At 41.3% G+C, this 20,415-nt stretch overlaps 1 protein-coding gene and 1 non-coding gene across 2 annotated transcripts in view; both read right to left on the minus strand.

The window, feature by feature from the left end:
- Positions 1-20,415, minus strand: part of Epac (Exchange protein directly activated by cAMP) — a gene marked incomplete at its 5' end in the record, with an annotated part of 1,038,330 nt that overhangs the window by 401,946 nt on the left and 615,969 nt on the right. The gene's annotated exons all lie outside the window — the stretch shown is intronic.
- On the minus strand, positions 9,877-9,948 carry TRNAA-UGC (transfer RNA alanine (anticodon UGC)). The gene has a single exon. It is a non-coding gene; the product is annotated as a tRNA-Ala (tRNA).

Raw genomic sequence — 20,415 nt, forward strand, 5'->3', positions numbered from 1 at the left:
GGCTGACCTGTACTTATCCAGCAGCTCCTCTCTCCTACCCTTCCCAATGTCATTACCCCAGCACTAAGATAATGGGCTTATTCCCATTACCTGACATAATATTATCCAACCTGCAGACTATGTCACCAACACCAGCTCCTGGAAGGCACACCTTCTGTCTGACCTTTCTGTCTCTGTTACAAAAAGTACAGTCCATATATCGTACCTGAGAATCTCCTACTATTAAAATATTCTTACCTTGATTAGCAGGGAAATCAGTGGTACCTTCAGCCTCACTAACCATTGAAGTGCACTCGTCCTGGGAAACAGAGAATCGATTTCCTATTTTCACATCTTCTCTGTTAACCCTCCTTATCTTCCTTCTTCCTGAGCTGTGAACCACTTGTCACTTAAAGCAGCTACCACTATCACTGCTAGTGACCATTTCCTCCTTACCAGCTAAATCCTTCTCTCACTCACTCCCAAACTCATCTAGGCGAAGCTTCAACCTCCTATTTTCCTCCTGAAGAAGTAGAACCTCCTTCTTTAACACATGAACCTGAGATTCTAAACGCTACAACAAGCCATGGTGCTTGGTAACACCCCAACTTAACTTCCAGGGAGCTTAGGACAGGTATGACCGCTGGTGACCACTGACCTCAGTGTACAAGGGTCACATAGCGCTGAGGCTGAAAGTAGTGCTGGGGTTATAAATAGCTTTGTAGAGAGAGGATCAGAGGTGAGGGGAGAAAAGGGCTGGAAGGGACGCTAAGGGCTATTTGTCAAAGTTCATACAGTAAAACAGTTGCTGACAAAAAGTCAAAAAGTGATTGTAAGTCAAAGGCAGGGCTATCTGCAAGAAGAGAAGATAAGGTAAGAGTGGTAGGGTCAGTGGAGGTAAATCCTGCCAGCTCACTGGTGAACTGTTCAATCCACAAGAAAGTGAAGAACCGAAATAAGGACCTGACAAACCTCACAGAGAGGAATAGCATGTCGTTCCATGAGATACTCATGGGTAAGGCGAGTATGACTGATGCGGAGACGGGAGAGCGCAGTCTCCCGAGTACGGCAACGGTGGTAAGATGGCCACAAACCTAAAAGTGGTTTAACACAGTGCAATTTGTTATGATGCATGTCAGACCGACGTTGTTGCAAACGGCCGTCAAGGGAATCGGAAGATTATGTACCACTGACCGGCAAGCAGCATCTGCCTGTTCATTACCTTGTGCATCAACATGTCCATAGACCCTACAGAAAACGACACCTTTGCTTTTGCTAACCACACAGCACAACCATAGTTGAATACGAAGCATTAATGGATGAGGGGAATCAAATTGTTTAATGGCTTGTAAGGCACTGAGGGAATCTGAAATGGTCACAAATGTCTAAGGAAACATATATGTAATATGGAGAAGTGCTGCGAGGATGGCATACAACTCGGTGGTAAAAATACTAGCTGAGTCTAACAAATGACCTCGGACATCATCATCAGGGAACACCGCCGCGAACCCAACACCGTCAGGAGATTTAGAACCATCTGTATGAACAATGACGGCATGAGCATGTGACCGGAAGCTATCAAGAAAACGAGAGCAAGAAGCAGTTGTAAGAAGGAGAGCTCTGGCGCATGGCAGTAGGGGAGAACAGACACGAACTGTTGGAACCTCCCAAGGGAGAAGGACAAAGGCAGACGCTAAATAAACATACAAGGGAAGCAACTGGAGAGAAGACTGGAGTGAAGATGAAGAGAAAACGGTCAGAATAAGCAGGGGCGCCAAACAAATAATGGGCCTCAACTAACGTCTGAGACCAACCTATATGTAGAAGGAACACGAAGGTTATGAAAGTGGACAAAGGGAAGAAGGCAATGAGCATCACGATGATCAACTAAGGAACATTTGTTTCAGAATGGAAGCTTTCAACAGGGGATGAACGAAAGGCACCAAGGCATAAATGTAGACCCTGATGTTGAATGGGATCTAACTTAGAAAGAGTTGTAGAAGCCGCAGAATAGACATCGTCGCCATAATCCCGCTTGGACAAGACTTGGGTGAAATGCAAACAGAGCAGCGTCCAGCGATCTGTTCCCCATGATTGATGCCAAGAACTGCAAGCAGATTCAGCCGACCATGGCAAGCTGCCTTCAAAGAGGAAATGTGAGGTTTCCATGTCAGCCGGTGATCAAAGAGAAGGCCAAGAAACTTGACCGTATCACATTCTGGAATATGTGAGCAGTGAAAATACAAGGAATATCTGGGACAAGAGGACGTCTAGTGAAGGTAATGAAATGAGCTTAAGTACTATAAAATTTAAATCCATGAGAAGTGGCCCAATGGGAAATTCGGCCAATCGCATCTTGAAGGGAGGCCGCTAGCAGGTGACAGTCAGTGCCAGCGTAAGCTAAAGCAAAGTCATCCACATAAAGCGACGACCAAATATGCAATCGAAGAACGGAAGGTAGGTCATTTATAGCCATGAGAAAAAAGGGTAGTGCTAAAGACACAACCTTGTGGGACTCCTCCGGCCTGAACAAAGTTTGAGAAAAGCGAGTCACCAACACAGACAGGAAAATGTCTGTCAGATAAAAAAGCAGCAAGGAAGGTAGGTAGATTACCCAGGAGGCCTAAGGAGTGGGTTTGGGCTAAAATGTTATGCCTTCCCAAGATCAAAAATGACTACTACGACAGAGTGCTAACAAAGGCACCTCGCACATGCGAATCTAAGTGGAGCAAGGGGTCCAAAGTAGAGAGTCCCTTGCAAAAGCCATATTGGCGAGTCTCCAAATACCATATCAGACGTCTATACCCCAAAGAATGATCACCTTGCAGACTACACTGGTCAGAGCAATGAGATGACAGTGAGAGGTATCAAGCCCCGAAGTGCCGGGTTTGCAAAAAGGTAGTACAATGGCAGATTTCCATTGTTGAGGCAGAACCCCTCGTGTCCACGTAAGATGAAAAGACGCAAAAGGACTGCAAGGGGTGTGGAGTGCAGATGTTGTAACATACGGATATGAATATCATCAGGCCCAGTTGCCGATGACAGTAAGCGGAAAGCGTGGACTCTAGCTGTAGGAGAGTGAAGAGTGCATTATATGGCTCCATTCCATTAGAAGAAAAATCCAAGAGCAATTGCTCCATGGTAGACTTAGATGCGAAAAATGAGGGACAGAGGTGAAACCCTTGGGAGACACGGACAAGAAAGTTCCCGATTTCTGTGGCTACTTCAAGAGGTTCTTCAACACTAACACCAGCAACCTGCAAAACAGGAGCTGGGTCCAGAGCATACTTGCTACACAACTTCCATACCTTCTTCAAAACCACACACATACGGGAAGTCGAGGTAACGATAGACACGTAGTCTTGCCAACACATTGTTTAGCATTGCGTATGACATACCAAGCCACTCTCCTTGCCCAATAAAATCTAGATGACGATCTGAGGTCTGATTATATCGATAATGGCTCCACACAGCAAATTTCAAATGCACTGCATGGGCACACACCGGGGACCACCAAGGCATGCATGTCTGAGAATGCCTGCTTGAGGTTTTAGGAATAGAACGTGACACTGCAGTCAAAACTAAGGTCGAAAACTGGTGCACCAGCTCATCAATAGAGGACAAAGAAGTGTCCCCACAAAAAGCGGTAAGATAAGAGTGTAAGTCCCAATTCGCTCGTCCAAATTGCCAATGGGGGCTACGAGGCGGCCGCGAATACATAGTAGAAGTAAAAAAAATGGGAAACTGATCACTGTCGTGCAAATCCAGGAGAACAAACCAAGTGTAATCAAGTGCAACTGACGAAAGATCAGTGCAAGAGAGAGACTGAGTGCAGAATCAAAATGAAGAGGATGAGAAGTGAGAAGAGTCTCCAACTGATCACCACGAGAGTCACAGTGGAACCCTCCCCAAAGATGATGGTGAGCATTAAAATCACCTAACATCAAGATGGGTGGTAGCAGGGAAGACATCAAGAATGCAATATCCGAGATACAGAATGCATGGGAAGGGGGACGATATAGAGAGCAAACTGCATACCATCTGTGCAAATATGGTCTGCAGTATAATGCAGCAAAGAATGATCAAAGACCTGTTACTATGGTATACCAACGTGCACAAGAAGCGCACTCTCATTACATGATTCACCAGGAAAGGGATCAGAAGAATGCAGCAGCACATAACCTGAAACAGGATGAATAACAGCTGAATGAAATTTGGGCTCTTGTAACCCGACAAATACTGGGGACAACTGGGAGAGCAACACTTGTAGCTTCCCCGATTACCCCTGAGGCCATGAATATTCCATTGTAAATAAGGCATTATTCACAAAAACAAGTATACCAACAATAAGAAGCGATAAAATCTATGGGCTATTAGGGTCAGTGAAGTCAATGTGTGGAGGCAACGGAAAGTATTTAAGCAAAGAGTAAGCAGAATGCTGCAAAGGAAAAGATTGCTGTGAGGGTTGTGAAAAATAAGGAGGGGTAGAAGGAGGTGTGCCAGTGTCCATCAAGGGTTTCGTCTCAGCAATATAGTTTGAGATAACGTCAAGTGTCTCAGTGGATAAGGAAAATGCCGATGCCATGACTTCAGAGACAGGTGAGGTAAAGCAATTAGAGATCAGGAAGACTATGGAGGGAACCAAAAAGGTCTGAGAGGGGAAGGGAGAATGAACCTGGAGAGATATGCCAGTGGGGACAGAAGAGCCCTGTAGTGGAACAGGAGAGGAAGGAGGCTGGAAGGTAATTGGGAAAGAAGTATGGGGGGGAACAGGGGAAGAGGGGATCACACGAGGGAGATGTGAACCTCTACCTTCGTGTGAGAGTTAGAAACAAGGTGAGAACTAGGCACAAAGGCCGAAAAGGAAAACTGTTGGGAAATTGTAAGCACCAGAGGAATGCAAAGAGGCTTGGGCTTATGAGACAGGTTCAACTTCATAGGTGATAGGCACGAAGGTGATGCAGGTGTGCAAGGCCTTGCAGACTGAGAAACTAGGAGGTGGGGGTTTCAGGGGGTAAAGCCACAAAAGAATTAGAGATGGGGGTGACTCCAGAAGACACGACCCCAGAGGAGCTGGTAGGCAGGGAACTGCTAAGGTTGGAGGTCTCCTAGCTACTCGAGAATAAGGGACACAATGAAGAGCCAAGAGATAGCAATAGCATAAGTAAGGCCTTCACTCTCCTTAAGACAATGGATTTCTTGTTCATTAAGGTAGACTTGACATCAGCGGGAAAAAGAAGGATGAGGTTCATTGAAGTTGAGACAAGTGGGGGGAAGACTGCAAGATGTATCGGCATGATCTGTGGCACCACAGACTGGGCACTCTGCTGCAGATCTACAGTATTTAGTGGGGTGTCCGAAGTGCCAGCAATTTCGACACTGTTGGGGAGTAGGGACCACTTTACAGACCCCTAGGTGATGGCCCGAGATATAAACGGACAACGAGAGTTCGTGGCAGTCACAGGTTAAGCAGGCGATGTTACTGGGAAAACGCCTGTGCCCACTATTGGGCGGGACATACGTGTCCACTTTGAGAATTGAAAGGCCCTGAAAGGCTAATTGCTCCAAAATGTCATCACCGCAAGACAGAAAATCACTCTGTACAATGGTGTGCAGTAAAACTACCATACCACTGCAAGAATTGAGAGTAGTGTGCTTGTGAACTGTGACTGGAATGTTATCAGTGGAAGATGGGAAAGATCATGAGCTTGTTCTGCATTCTGAACTGAAATGATGCATGCACCACTTTGAAGAGCATGAAAGGTAATCAGTTGGAAATGTAAGTTGTAAGGAAAAGAATTTAATCCACTGCATACTTGTAAACATGGTACATAAAGGAAGTGGGTGTCGCCTAGGTAGTTTCTTGGTAGAATTAGCTGACATCGAAGAACTGTCGTCAGCAAATGGTCTGCCACATTTAGGCATAGTTCCATGGTTGGCCCGACCTGAGGTAGGTGGGAGATCTGAAAACCATCGTACCATATTCGGGGAAGCCAGATGCATAGTTAAAGGCATGCAAGAAGCAGAGGCTCTAGACGAAATGGGCAGAGCCTCAGCACCTGGAGCAGGTGATGAAACATCACCAGCAGAATGTATAGGGGTATGGGAAAAGTCTGGAGAATGGTCCAGTAATGAAGCCAGCTCAGAACAGGATGCAGTAACAAAAAGGGACCTGGGAGGAGAAAGATTATCATGGAATGAAGACTCATTGATGATGGTACTTCTTTCTTATTATTATTGTAAAGAAAAAAAAAGAAAGATGGAATGAACAAAAAGAGGGACAGCAGAGGGACAGTCACTAGAAGGTATGGCCATAAGTTACTCCACTCATCCAAGAGGACCTCGAGACTGCAAGCACTGCAAATGTAGCAAGGAACCTGTGTCATACCCTACCCTTCACGCCAGTAAACCAGTGCTCCAGGATAGCAACCTCAATCTACAGAGCCACTTCGACAAACAAGAGGGAGGGCGGTCGGAAACCCACAACAAAGCATACCTCCGTCGGCTACCACCTCCCAGAACCGACAGGCAGCCTCTGGAGATACATCCAACACCTGCAGGACACCCTGCCCACCTCTTGGAAATCTGGGAAGGGAGCAGAGTGCCTCTAGACAATTCAGATTCCATGGCAAACTACACCACAGTCAAAGAAACTCATGGAGTGGGATGAATCCCGGCACACTTCCCCCTACCTAGAAACCGTCATGACAGAGGGGAGGACCCCAGAGGTTATGAACGTAGGAAAGGGAAAAATGGGGATAGAAAGGATGGGATAGGGAAGGGAGGATTGGGGGTAATTAGGTTTGGTTTGAGGAAGGAGACCAAAGGGTTTAATTCCTTAGACCAAGAGCCATGTCAAGGATCCCCCCTTGAAGAGGAGAGTCTACGTGGAGGGTGTTCAAGGATCAATGACCTCACGGCCCGGTCCATGACCAGGCCTTCCAGTGGATCAGGGCCTGATCAACCAGGCCATTGCTAATGGCTGCATGCTATTCATCATAGAAATCACATCCAGGCTGGTCAGGCACTGATTTTAGGTATCTGTCCAGCTCCCTCTTCAAGACAGCTAGGGGCCTATTGGTGATCCCCTTTATGTATGCTGGTAGGAAGTTGAACAGTCTTAAGCCCCTGACACTGTTATCTCATAGTGTACTCATGGCACCCCTGCTTATCAGTGGGGGGGGAGGGTAGTTCCACTATTTGCCGAGTCTTTTGCTTTCAAAGGGAGTGATTTCAGTTTGCCGAACTGGGACTAGTCATTATGGGATCTTCCAGGTGGAAATTATGATTTTCCTTTCTCGCCTTAGTTCCAAGGAGTACAGGTAAAACTTCAAACGTTCCCAGTAATTTAGATTCGTCACTGTACTTATGCATACAGGGAAAGTCTGAATATTCTCCAAATTTTCAATTTCGCCTGCCTTGAAAGGGGCCGTTAATTTAGATCAATATTTCAACCTAGAGAGAACAAGTTGTTTAAAGAGAATCATCACTGGCTTGGCATCCCTAGTTTTGAAGGTTTTCATTATCCATCTTATCATTTTTCTAGCAGATGTGGTAGATATATTGTTTTGATCTCTTAAAGTGAGATTCTCTGACTTCGTCACTCCCGAGTCCTTCACATTAGTTTTTCGCTCTATTGTGTGATTGGAATTTGTATTATACTCCGATCTAGTTTTCATTTCCTCAAGTTTTCCATAGCTGAGTAATTTAAATTTGACCTTGCTGACCTTCATATTGTTTGTTTGTAGCCCATTTGAAGACTTGGTTTATATCCACTTGGAGATTTGCAGCATACTTAATGGATGACACTGTCATGCAAATTTTAGTATTGTCAGCAAAGAAAGAATCGATATTATGGTATATGTCTATGTCTGTATCAGATATGAGTATCAGGAACAGGATGGTACATCGACTCCAGGTTGAGGGACTGATTACCTCATTCTCCTCCTCTCCTTACGCCTTCCTCTTTGTATTGGACTGATGAAGCCACTGTGTGGCGAAACGTTTCCTGAATAAAGATTCCCATATGCTGCATAAGTGTCTCAATCTTCATCAGGATTTCACTGTAGCCGCCTCTGACTTTCCTCTGTTCCATTGGTTAAAAAGTTAAAGAACCATCTATCTGCTTTTTCTATTTCCGGGATAATTGATTCAAACGTAGATGTTAGGGAACTTCAGGAGGATTTAGACAAACTATACTCTTGGTCAGAAAAGTGGCAGATGCAGTTCAATGTAGATAAATGCAAGGTTCTGAAGCTCGGGAGTGTCCATAACCCTAGCACTTATAAGTTAAATAATGTAGAACTTAGCCATACAGATTGCGAAAAGGACTTGGGGGTTATGGTAAGCAGCAACCTTAAACCAAGACAGCAATGCCTAAGTGTGCGTAATAAGGCAAATAGATTACTGGGATTTGTATCAAGAAGTGTAAGCAACAGAAGTCCAGAGGTCATACTGCAGCTTTATACATCATTAGTAAGGCCTCACCTAGATTATGCAGCTCAATTCTGGTCTCCATATTACAGAATGGACATAAATTCGTTAGAAAACATTCAGCATAGGATGACTAAATTAATACATAGCATTAGAAATCTTCCTTATGAAGAAAGATTGAAGACTCTTAAGTTACATTCACTTGTTAGACGAAGAATGAGGGGAGACCTGATCGAAGTGTAAGTGGAAGATAGGTATTAATAAAGGGGATATTAACAAGGTCTTGGGGATATCTCTCCAAGAGAGAACCCGCAGTAATGGATTTAAATTAGATAAGTTTAGATTTAGAAAGGACATAGGAAAGTAATGGTTTGGAAATAGGGTAGTTGATGAGTGGAACAGTCTACCTAGTTGGGTTATTGAGGCTGGGACTTTGGGTAGTTTCAAATTTAGATTGGATAAGTACATGAGTGGGAGGGGTTGGATTTGAGAGGGACTTGCACATCGGAGCTTGTTTCTTGGGTGGCATTGAAAATTGGGTTGGTCAAATGTTTGTTAGTGGGGTGAATTGTAAAGGACCTGCCTAGTATGGGCCAACAGGCCTGCTGCAGTGTTCCTCCTTTATGTTCTTATCACACCTTTCGAGTGCTATTATACTATGATCGCACTTGTCGAAGGCTTTCGCATTTTGCATTCTGTTTGTCCTGCAGTGCATTAAAGAATTTTATGATGTGCGACATTATTGCTACAAGTCTAAAACTCTTTGCATATGCTTTACGGCCACCTTTGCGGGGTCCGGCTATATCCACTGTTTTTAGTGACTGTGGGATGACCTCTTGTCCAGGCTCCCTCTCCACAGAATATTTTAAGGCATACAAAAGGAGTTTCTTGCAGGTCTTGATGAACACAGAGCTACACGAGTCAGGGCCTGGGGTAGAGTGCTTGGGAATTTTTCAAAGTCCAGTGGTGTTAGGGTTATGTCCGAAATTCGGAAATAGTAAAAGCATTTTGAGTCTTGATCATAAAAATTAATTTAGAGTATTGACCTGCAGTCTGATTAACGGCTCATTTCTTTGTTGTGCTCAGTGTAAGTCCCATCTTGTTTAAGCAGGGCCCCCAATACTGGATGTGGTATTTGCCCTAGACTTGGCATATGAAAAGAAATATTTGGGATTTCTTTCATTTTCATTTATTGTTTTAAATTTTTTCTATATTTCCTCGATCATGTATGATTCCTTTAACTTAAGTTCGGTAATTTGCTTCTCTAGCCAGTGCCACCTTCCGTATTCCAGACTGGCACCTTGGCGGAGCTCTAAGTAAGTAAGTAAGTTTATTCAGGTATACACAAATACAGTTACATAGAATTATCATACATAGCAGCATATGTGTAGAGAACCTAGGATAACCCAAAAAAGTCAGACAGAGTGACTTATTTCCATTGGGGTCCTTTACAGGAACAACCCTTGGAGGTGCCGGGGATCGAACCCGGGGCCTCTTACATGCAAAGCAAGCGCTCTACCACTGAGCTACACCCCCTCTGTGATTCTTCACCTTCTCCTGTAGAGGCAGCATCTCTCTCTTTTTGCTATTTACGTCTTTTCTTCTTATTCCTTAGGGAAATGTGCCTTGAGCATGCCTCAGGTGCCACAGAATTAATTCTTGCTATGTGCTGGTTATTATTCTGAGGGTCAGGTAGGCCATAATGGTTCCCAATACGACATTTTTTTCAGAACGAAAATTAGATCAAATGAAATGACCCTGAATGGCGAATCAAAAGGGAGAGGGGTACTTAAAAAATCATTGTATTCATTTAAAACGATAAATAAAAAAGTAACGTCACTTTTGACATGGTTCTCAGACAAATAGATTAAAACCAAAATATCCCCGGGGCCTTGAAGAACTGTTCTCAAGGGTTATACAAGAATGTTAGAAGGAACTTAGCAAATCATTGGCTAGTCTTTTCCACATATCACCAGTGGTCAGTACGGTGAGGTCAGTGGTCAGTACGCTGAGGTCAGTGGTCATGTGTGGTCATACCTGCCTAAGCTCTTGGGAGTTAGCGTGGGCTGTTACCAAGCACCATGGCTTGTTGTAGTGTTTTAGAATCTCAGGTTCAAGTGTTGAAGAAGGAGATTCTACTTCTTCAGAAGAAAAATAGGAGGCTGAAGCTTGGCAGAGATGATTTTGGGAGTGAGTATGAGAAGGATTTAGCTGGTAAGGAGGAAATTGTCACCAACAGTGATGGTGGCAGCCACTTTAAGTGGCAAGTGGTTCACAGTTCAGGAAGAAGGAAGATGAGGAGAGTTCATAGAGAAGATGTGATGGTAGGAAATCGATTCTCTGTTCTCCAAGACGAGTGTACTTCAGTGGTTAGTGAGGTTGAAGGTACCACTGATTCCCCTGCTAATCAAGGTAAGAATATTTTAATAGTAGGCGATTCTCAGGTAAGATATATGGACCATGCATTTTGTAACAGAGACAGAAAGGTCAGACAGAGAGTGTGCCTTCCTGGAGCTGGTGTTAGTGACACAGTCAGCAGGTTGGATAATATTATGGCAGGTAATGGGAACAAGCCCATTATCTGTCTTAGTGCTGGGAAGGGCAGGAGACAGGAGCTGCTGGATAAGTACAGGTCAGCCATAGAAGTAGTTAGGTCTAAAGGAGGGATCCCAGTCATATGTAGCATCTTGCCTAGAAAGGGAGTGGGCAATGAATGGATGTCTAGGGCAATTAGTATAAATTGCTGGCTAGACAGGTACTGCAAGGAACTTGCAATCCCATTCATTGATAACTGGGACCTATTCTTTGGCAAACGTGATATGTATGCAAGGGATGGGGTTCATCTCTCTGGAGATGGAGTGGTTGTATTAGCCAATTCGATTGAGAGGGTAATTGATGACTTGTCTAGGAACTTAAATGGATAGATTATAGAGGTATGGGTGTTTGTGGGAAACAATCAGGCTGCAGCATTAGGGTTAAAAACAGCAGGGATACCTCAGGGATATGTTTAAAAGACAATATTCAAAATAAAGTTGCTAGTAATGGCAAATCAATTGATCAACAAACAAAGAGAGATAGTAGAGGGCAACGAGTGACTAGCTCCCTTAAGGTTTACTATACAAATAGTAGGAGTCTAAGAAATAAGATAGATGAGCTAAGATTACTTGCAAGTGTATGTAATATAGATATTATTGGCATAACAGAGACCTTGTTCAACCTGAAAGATAGAGAAATGCCTTAATGCAACATACAGGGTTATAAACTATTCCACAATGATAGGGTCAACAAGAAGGGTGGTGGAGTGGCGATGTAAGCCAGAGAAAATTTAAATTGTTGTCTTAGATATAAGATTAGAAACATCGAACACAGAATCTGTTTGCCTACAGTTTCTCGAGGGACGTGACAAATTAATTTCGGGTGTGATTTATAGGCCCCCAAGCCTTGATAGGGAGTGCAGTAAGCTGTTATGGGACGAAATTCATAAGGCATCTAGATATGAAAATGTTGTGATAATGGGAGATTTTAACTTTCGACAAATTGATTGGAACAATATGACAGGAAATCTTGAGTTTAGTGACTTTCTTGATACAGCACAGGATTGCTTTTTAGAGCAGGTTGTAACAGAACCAACTAGAGGAAACAATCTGCTTGACTTGGTTCTAGCCAACAAAGATTCACTAATTAATAATCTTGAGGTTAATGATGGAGCTAAGGGAAAGTGATCACAAATCACTTAGTTTCAATATATCATGGAATTACCCACATAACTGCAATCAAATCTCTGTCCCAGATTTTCGCTTGGCCGACTTCATGGGACTGAAAAATTACCTGGGTGGGCTAAATTAGGATGTCCTGACTATGGGTCAGGAAGGTGATCTTGGTTGCCAATAGGACGTTTTTCAGAGCATAGTTCTAGCTGCCCAGTCAACTTTTGTTCCGAGTAGGGAAATTAGATCTAACAAAAATGATCCCAAATGGATGAACAATAGATTAAAACATCTCATTGGTCAAAAGAGAGACATATATAGGCGTATCAAAAGAGAGCATGGGCAGTTAAGAAATCAATAGATTCAATTAAAGAGAGAAATAAAGAAAGGAATAAGAAAAGCAAAAAAAGGATTATGAGGCTAAGGTCGCGAGGGATTCAAAGATTAGCCCAAAAGGGTTCTTCCTGGTATACAGAAGAAAGATTAGGGACAAGATTGGCCCACTTAAGAGTAACTCTGGTCAGATCACTGACAGTGACAAGGATATGTGTGAAATTCCCGAGGCTTTTCGAAGTCACCTTCAGAGACTAATTAATCAATGAATCTCGGCACGGTTTTACAAAGGGGCATTCTTACCTTACAAATTTACTGGGTTTTTTTCACTAAGGTACACGAGGAGGTAGAAGACTGATCATAGTTATGAATATTATATAGTGTGTTTGCATTTCAGTAAGGTTTTTGGTAAGAGTTCCATATCGGAGATTATTGAGGAAAGTAGTAACACAGAATAGGAGGAAATATTTTTCCATGATAAAGGTGTGGCTGACAGATAGGAAACAAACTTAAAGACAAAAAACTTTATCCATGGAGGCGAAAAGGGGAATGTATGAGAGTATAGTGTTACCAATACTCTTACATGGATGTGATACATGGGTTGTAAATGTTACAGCAATGAGGAGGCTGGAGGCCTCCTCATTGCTGTAACATTTACAACCCATGTATCACATCCGTGTCTGAGCACAATGTGTAGTGTGAATATTAGGCAGAGAATTCGTAGTCTGGAGATTAGGTGGAGTTTCGTGGTTACTAATATTATTATCCAGAGGGTTGAGAAGGGGCTGTTGAGGTGGTTTGGTCATTTAGAGAGGATGGAGCAAAATAGAATGGCTTGGAGAGTGTATTAATCTATGGTGGAGGAAAGGCGGACTTGGGTCGTCCTAGGAAGGGTCGGAACGAAGGAGTAAAGGAGTTATGTATGCGAGGGACTTAGACATCCAGCAAGCGTGTGTGAGCGTGCTAGGTAGGACTGAGTTTAAGTATATGATGTTTAAATAAGACTTGACGTATTGTTGGAGTTAGAGAAAAGCAAAATTTATGAAAGGATTCAGGGAAAACTGTTATCCGGACTTGAGACCTGGAGGTGGGAAGTACAGTGCCTAACTCTCCATGCCTGAAGAGGGTTTCAGGCGCCAACGCCCCCGGGGCCCGGTTTGTGAGCAGGGCCTGATCAACCAGGCTGTTACTGTTGGCCGCACGTAGACTGACGTACGAACCACAGCCCGGCTGGTCAGGTACTGACTTTTGGTGCCTGTCCAGCGACTTCTTAAAGACAGCCAGGGGTCTGTTGGTAATCCTCTTTATGTATGCTGGGAGGCAGTTGAACAGTCTTGGGCCCCTGACACTTACTATGTTATTTCTTAGCGTGTTCGTGGCAACCGTGCTTTTCATTGGGGGGATGTTGCACAGACTGTCGAGTCTTTTGCATTTGTAGGGAGTGATTTTTGTGTGTAAATTTGGTACTAATCCCTCTAGGATTATCAAGGTATATACTATCATGTATCTTTCCCGCCTGCATTCGAGGGAGCACAAGTTAAGGAATTTCAACCGTTCCCAGTAATTTAGATGCTGTATCATACTTATGTGTGCCGTGAAGCTCTCTGTACACTCTCCAGGTCAGCAATTTCACCTGTCTTGAAAGGCGCTTTAGTGTACAGCAATATTCTAGGCTAGAGAGAACAAGCAATTTGAAGAGAATCATTATAGGTTTTGCGTCCCTAGATTTGAAGGTTCACATTATCCATCCCATAATTTTTCTAGTAGATGAGGCGGATACATTGTGATCTTTGAAAGTGAGATCATCTGACATTATCACTCTCAGGTCCTTCACATTTGTTTTTCGCTCTATTGTGTGGTTGGAATTTGTTTTATACTCCAATACAGTTTAAGATTTGGTTGATATCCGTTTGGAATCTTGCAGTGTCTGCGATAGAGGACACTGTCATAGAAACTCTCTGTCATCCGCAAAGGAAGGCCTGGTGCTGGGGCTGTAGGACGGGTGGGGATACTGCAATTTGGAGAGCTGTAGTATCGGCGCGCCTCTGGCAAGACACTGATGGAGTGAGTGATAGGGAGAATGTTGTATTTCGGGTTGTCCTGCCTCGGTGGGAAACGGCCAGTGTGTTAAAATAATAATAATAATAATCAGGATATATAAACCTTGAGGATATATAACTTGAGGTATATCAGCGTACATTTGCTGAAAGTTTACTTTAATCTTTATATCAGGAATTAAAGTATTCTTACCTGGTGGTGAACAGGTTACAACCTTAATGACCCCTCGCACAGTCGATAGGCTTTACACCCCATTAACCAACCAACAAACCAACCAGATGTATTTCGGTTGCTGTGCAATCCAGGAAAGTATCCCCGTATTCCATAAGCCCAGTCTCTTCTCTACCTCAATGTACGATTTAGAAATACTGGAGGGAGGTCACAAAATTCCAAAGCAGCAAAATACAACTGAGGAGAGAGAAAGTTTATGACAATGTTTCGGTCAGACGTGGACCATGCACAAGTCACACTAACATACAAAGATGAGGAAAAAAGTATACACAGGGTAGAGGGACAAGAACGGGACAAAGGAAGAAAGAAATGGCTAAGTAACTGTAGAGGTAATGCTGGTAGAGGAAGAAGTAGGGTTGGAAATGAGATGAGTGTAGGTGAGTCAGAGAGCAAAGCTTCAGCTTTTCGGATGGAATCCTCGCGATCCATGACAACAACCTAATCGCGTTTGTCGTTTCCAATTCTCTTGATCCATCAAGAGAACTTTCAACAATAAACTTCCGAGTCTTTCCGATTTCTGTCCTCCTAACTCCTATCTTGTTCAACGTTTCCATGCTATTAGTCCATCTCTACTTTATTTCTATGGTCTTCCTAAAACTCATAAATCTGATATCCCTCAACTTACCATCATATCCTCCTGAGGTTCTGTTTTTTGTTCTCTTGCCTCTTGGCTAGCCAAAACTCTCAATTCCTTTCTTGGCATTTTTTCTCCTATTCATCTCCATCACTCTCAAGACTTCATCGAACGTGTTCGCTCTCTCCCGACCTGTAAGTTGCTTAGTCTTGACGTTGAGTCTTCTTCACTAATGTCCCTCTTGGTGTTCTTAGTTTTCTCAGAGGTTCAAAGAAGGGTTACTTCATCTTCCTATACATATGTCTTTCTTGGTCTGATTCGCCTTTGTGTGGACTCCAACTCCTTTCCCTTTCAAGGTTAAGTTTATTCTCAAACCTTTGGTGTCGCTATAGGCTCTCCTCTATCCCTTGTTCTTGCTAACCTTGATATGGAATACTTCGAAGCTGTTCTTCTTCCTATTATTGGTGTGCTCCCTTCTGGCTCTGCTATGTAGACATCTTTGCTCTTCGGCCTCATGACTCTAGTCTCTTCCAACCATTTCTCGATGCCCTTAATAATCTTCCTCCTTCCATAAAGTTAAAAACTGAATGAAACTCCACCTCTTTGCTTCTTTTCCTTGATGTACATATCTATCACTCATCTGCAGGCTTTCCGTTTTCCGTTTATCGCAAGCCTATTCACAGAGGCATTTACATTTACTACTTTTGTTACCATGTTCCCTCTTTCAAGAAAAGTGTTCTAATTTCTCTCTTTCTCCCTACCCTTCGCATTTTTAACGCCCAGTTCCTTAACTAGGAAATTTCCACTCTTCGCACTTCGTTCTCTTATCTTGGCTACTCTTCCCATTTCACCTGCTAAACGGATTTTCTTCTCTGCTAAACTCTCTACTCCTGTGAAACCTCCTGCTCTCTGCCTTCCCTATATTTCCAGTCTTTCTAATCTCAACAACTCCCTCCGTTCCTTAGACATCAAACTAACTTTTCGCCAAACTAACCCACTTGGCAATAATCTAGTTTGTACCTCTCTTACTGTTATTAATGCTTCCGGAGTCTATTTCCTGCTCCTCTTGTCCACTTCAATACTTTGGAGAACTGGCCGCTCTCTTTCTCTCAGACTTAAAGAGCACAAAATAAGCGTTAGACTTGCCGACACCAATTACGACCTTTTCTGTCATGTTAGAGATCACAGTCATCCTGGTCCTCTGCTAAAACTATCTATCCCTCTTGTAGCCTTCACAGTCATCGTCTTGTTGAAGCATCTCCTGTACACAACTTTCCATGTACGAATCTTAGTCCTGGCTTGGTCTCTGTAGATATCTTCCTTTTAATTACATTATGAAAAGGTTCAAATTTCAGAGCACTCGTGACATAACTTTCCCTTTTCATTTTTCAGTGTTCCTTTCTTCTGTCTAGGTCTGTTCTGTCCCTCAGGTTTATTCCCTATATTTTTGGTCCCGTTTCTTGTGGGCCATTAGCTCTCCTACACTGCACCGTTTTCTTGCCCTTAGACTAATTCCACTTCTAATAATACTCCATTACTACAATTACTACCACTATAAATATTACTATTGCCTCGCTTCACTCCCCTTTCTGTCTTGTGCCACTACCACTATTCACTCTACTACTAAAACTACCACTTCCAGCATTATCTCTACCACTACTTATCCACTTCCTTCTTTCTTCCTCTCTTCAACCCGTTCCTCTTACTCCTACATATGCTGGCTCCCTCATCTTCGTGTGTTAGTCTGACTTGTAAATGGTCTAAGTTGGACCGAAATGTCGTCATAAACTTCTCTGTCCTATGTGCGGGTTATTTGTGTGTAGGTTTATTTACATGAATATATATATGTACATTTGTTCTCTTTCATATGTAATTATTAAATGTTTGCATGCATTCATGTGTGTAATTATATAGGTATTCTTCTACGTGTGCAGATGAATGCTTATGCATATGTGTGTATAAGTACGTGTGCTTATGGATGTATGTATTTGTACTTGTGCATGTTTGTGTGTTTAATGCGTGTGCAGATGTAAGAATGTGCATATTATTGAGCTTGCATTGTATGCATGTGTGCATAAGTACATGAGCGAGAATGCATTTATGTGTTTTTGTGTGTAAATATTAATGTGTATATGTTTGCATGGATCAATTTATGAAGTTGTATATGTTTATTACTATTATTAAAGATTCGCCGGTATTCTCCCGGTTCAGGCCTTGTCCAAGTGGTGGCCCGGCCTTGGCTCCCTGTCTTGGGAGTGTCTGAGACCTAAGTCTGCCATGGGAGGAGGTACAAGTATCCCCTCATCGTCGGGACCAATTATCCCCAGGCCTAGCCACAAGCTAGGCCTCTCTGGTCTGTCATCCCCGCCCCAAGGGGGCTAATGGGAATGACAGTCTTGTGAGCTGCAAGCTCGAGCTCAGGCACTACCCTGCCCTAGAAGGGCTGGGCATGGTGTCGATGTGTATATGTTTACATGTATGTATAGGTGTATGGTTATGAGTGTGTGAATGGATTGTTGTATATATATATGTATGTAAAATTTGCGTGTATATATATATATATATATATATATATATATATATATATATATATATATATATATATATATATATATATATATATATATATATATATGCAAAACAACCACTCTGAAAGAATAGAGAAATTCCAAGGGAATCCAGTCAGACCAATTATTAGCTCCATAGGGTCAGTTTCATATAAATTATCCAAATGGCTTCTTGATATTTTGAGCCCTATTGTTGGCAAAATTTCTAACTTTAATGTTAAAACAACATAGACTTGGTTGATAAATTAAGCTCCTTGACTGACTTAAATGATTTTAACATGGTTAGTTTTGATGTTACTTCCTTGTTTACGAAAGTTCCTGTTGATGATTTATTAAGTTTCTTATCTGAAGAACTCGTTAACTATGATTTACCATTGCCAGTTCCTACTATCATTAAACTTATTAAACTTTGCATTGTTGATGCAAAATTTGTATTTAATGATAAGTTTTACACTCAGAAGTTTGGTATGGCAATGGGAAATCCTCTTTCACCTGGTCTTAGTAACCTATACATGGAATTTTTTGAAACAAGGTTACTTAACACAATCCTCCCTAATAGAGCTAAATGGTTCAGATATGTTGATGATATTTTGTGTCTTATGCCCAAAAATGTAGATATACACCATTTCCTAGGAAAATTAAATAGCTTAGCCCATTCTATAAACTTTACTGTTGAGTTTGAAGAAAATAACTCATTGCCTTTTCTAGATGTTTTAATTATTAAGGGTAATAATGAATTCAAATTTAAAATTTACAGAAAACCTACAAATAACTGTTCCTATGTCCACTCTTATTCCTCGCATCAAGATAGAGTCAAACTGTCTGTTTTCTCATCAATGTTTTTGAGAGCTTTACGAATTTGTAGTCCTGAGTTCATAGATGAGGAAATATCCAAAATTTATGAAATAGGTAATGATTTAAAATACCCAAGAAATGTAATTGATAAATCTTTTAAAGTTGCTAGAAATACTTTTTACAATCCAAAAAGGGACAACCAGCCTTATTCAACTAAAAATATGTTGGTTCTCCCTTACCATGAAAACTTGATTGATATGCCTTCTCTTCTTAAGACTTTTAATATTAAAGTTGTATTCAAAAATCTTGATACAGTAAAAAAACTTTTGATAAAGAATTCCCCCCAAAATGCTGATGGATGTGTCTATAAGATTCCTTGTAAAATTTGCGATAAAGTTTATTACGGTCAAACTGGTAAAAATCTCGAACTAAGATTAAAACAACATAAATATAGCATTAGAACTGGACAAGATTCCAATGCTCTATTTATTCATGTAAGAGATTTTAACCATCCAATTGATTTTCAAAAAGTTGAGAAAGTAGTATCAAGCAAGTCCATGGTCGACAGGAATATAATTGAATCTTGTTTCATAAAAAGCAGTTTTGACAATAATATGAATATTTCCTTTGGTTTATATAAATTAGATCCATTTATAATTAATAGAATTTGAGAAGAATTTAATAATACACTGGACAAATAATTTTTGAATTTTCTTGGGTAGAATAGTTTGTGGGAAATTTTCTTGGGTAGAATAGTTCGTGGGGTGAGTTGTGCAAAGGATCTATCCAAGTTGGGTCGGCGCGCGTCAGGTGTTTAACCGTTGTGGGATCTGATAGTGAGGTGCTGGCCAGACCCCTTATATAGCTTCCTTGGATGCTTTACTTTCGTAGTTCCTTGATAATGTGAGTAGTCACGAAAGCGCTTGGAATTTCTCTTTTCTTTCAGAGTGGTTGTTTTGCATATTCTGAAATCACCTGTTTACTGTGATCTTATTGCATATATATATATATATATATATATATATATATATATATATATATATATATATATATATATATATATATATATATATATATAATATATATATATATATATATATATATATATATATATATATATATATAGTATATATATTTGTCGTGCCGAATATGCAAAACTGGTCAATTAGCAAGAACTCATTTAAAATTAAGTCCTTTCCAAAATTTTCTCTTATACGTTTAAAGATATATTTTTTTCATTAATGTTAATGTAAAAAATTTTAATTTTGCACCAAAAGGAACTTAGAAAACTTACCTAACCTTATTATAACAAGAACAATTTATTTTAGCCTAACCCAACTAAATATAGTTTAGATTTGTTTACAGTAATTTAATACTAAACAAACACAATGAAATATATTTTTTTTCGTTAGGTTCAGAATGATTTTGGCGAAATTACTGCATACACAAATTTTCGCTTGTCCTGTATGGCAAGATGATCGTTGCTATTTAAGCCAAGATCGCAAGTTCTGTCTATTCGGCACGACATATATATATATATATATATATATATATATATATATATATATATATATATATATATATATATATATATATATATATATATCAATGAAATCACAAAACAAGTGATTTTGAACCATTAACAGAACTGCAGTTTGGCCAGGACTCGATCCTGCGTTCCCTTTCCCAGCCCCATATATATACATATATACATATATATATACATATATACATACAT

This window comes from Cherax quadricarinatus, chromosome 17 (assembly GCF_038502225.1).
Source record: "Cherax quadricarinatus isolate ZL_2023a chromosome 17, ASM3850222v1, whole genome shotgun sequence".
Classification (NCBI taxonomy): domain Eukaryota; kingdom Metazoa; phylum Arthropoda; class Malacostraca; order Decapoda; family Parastacidae; genus Cherax; species Cherax quadricarinatus.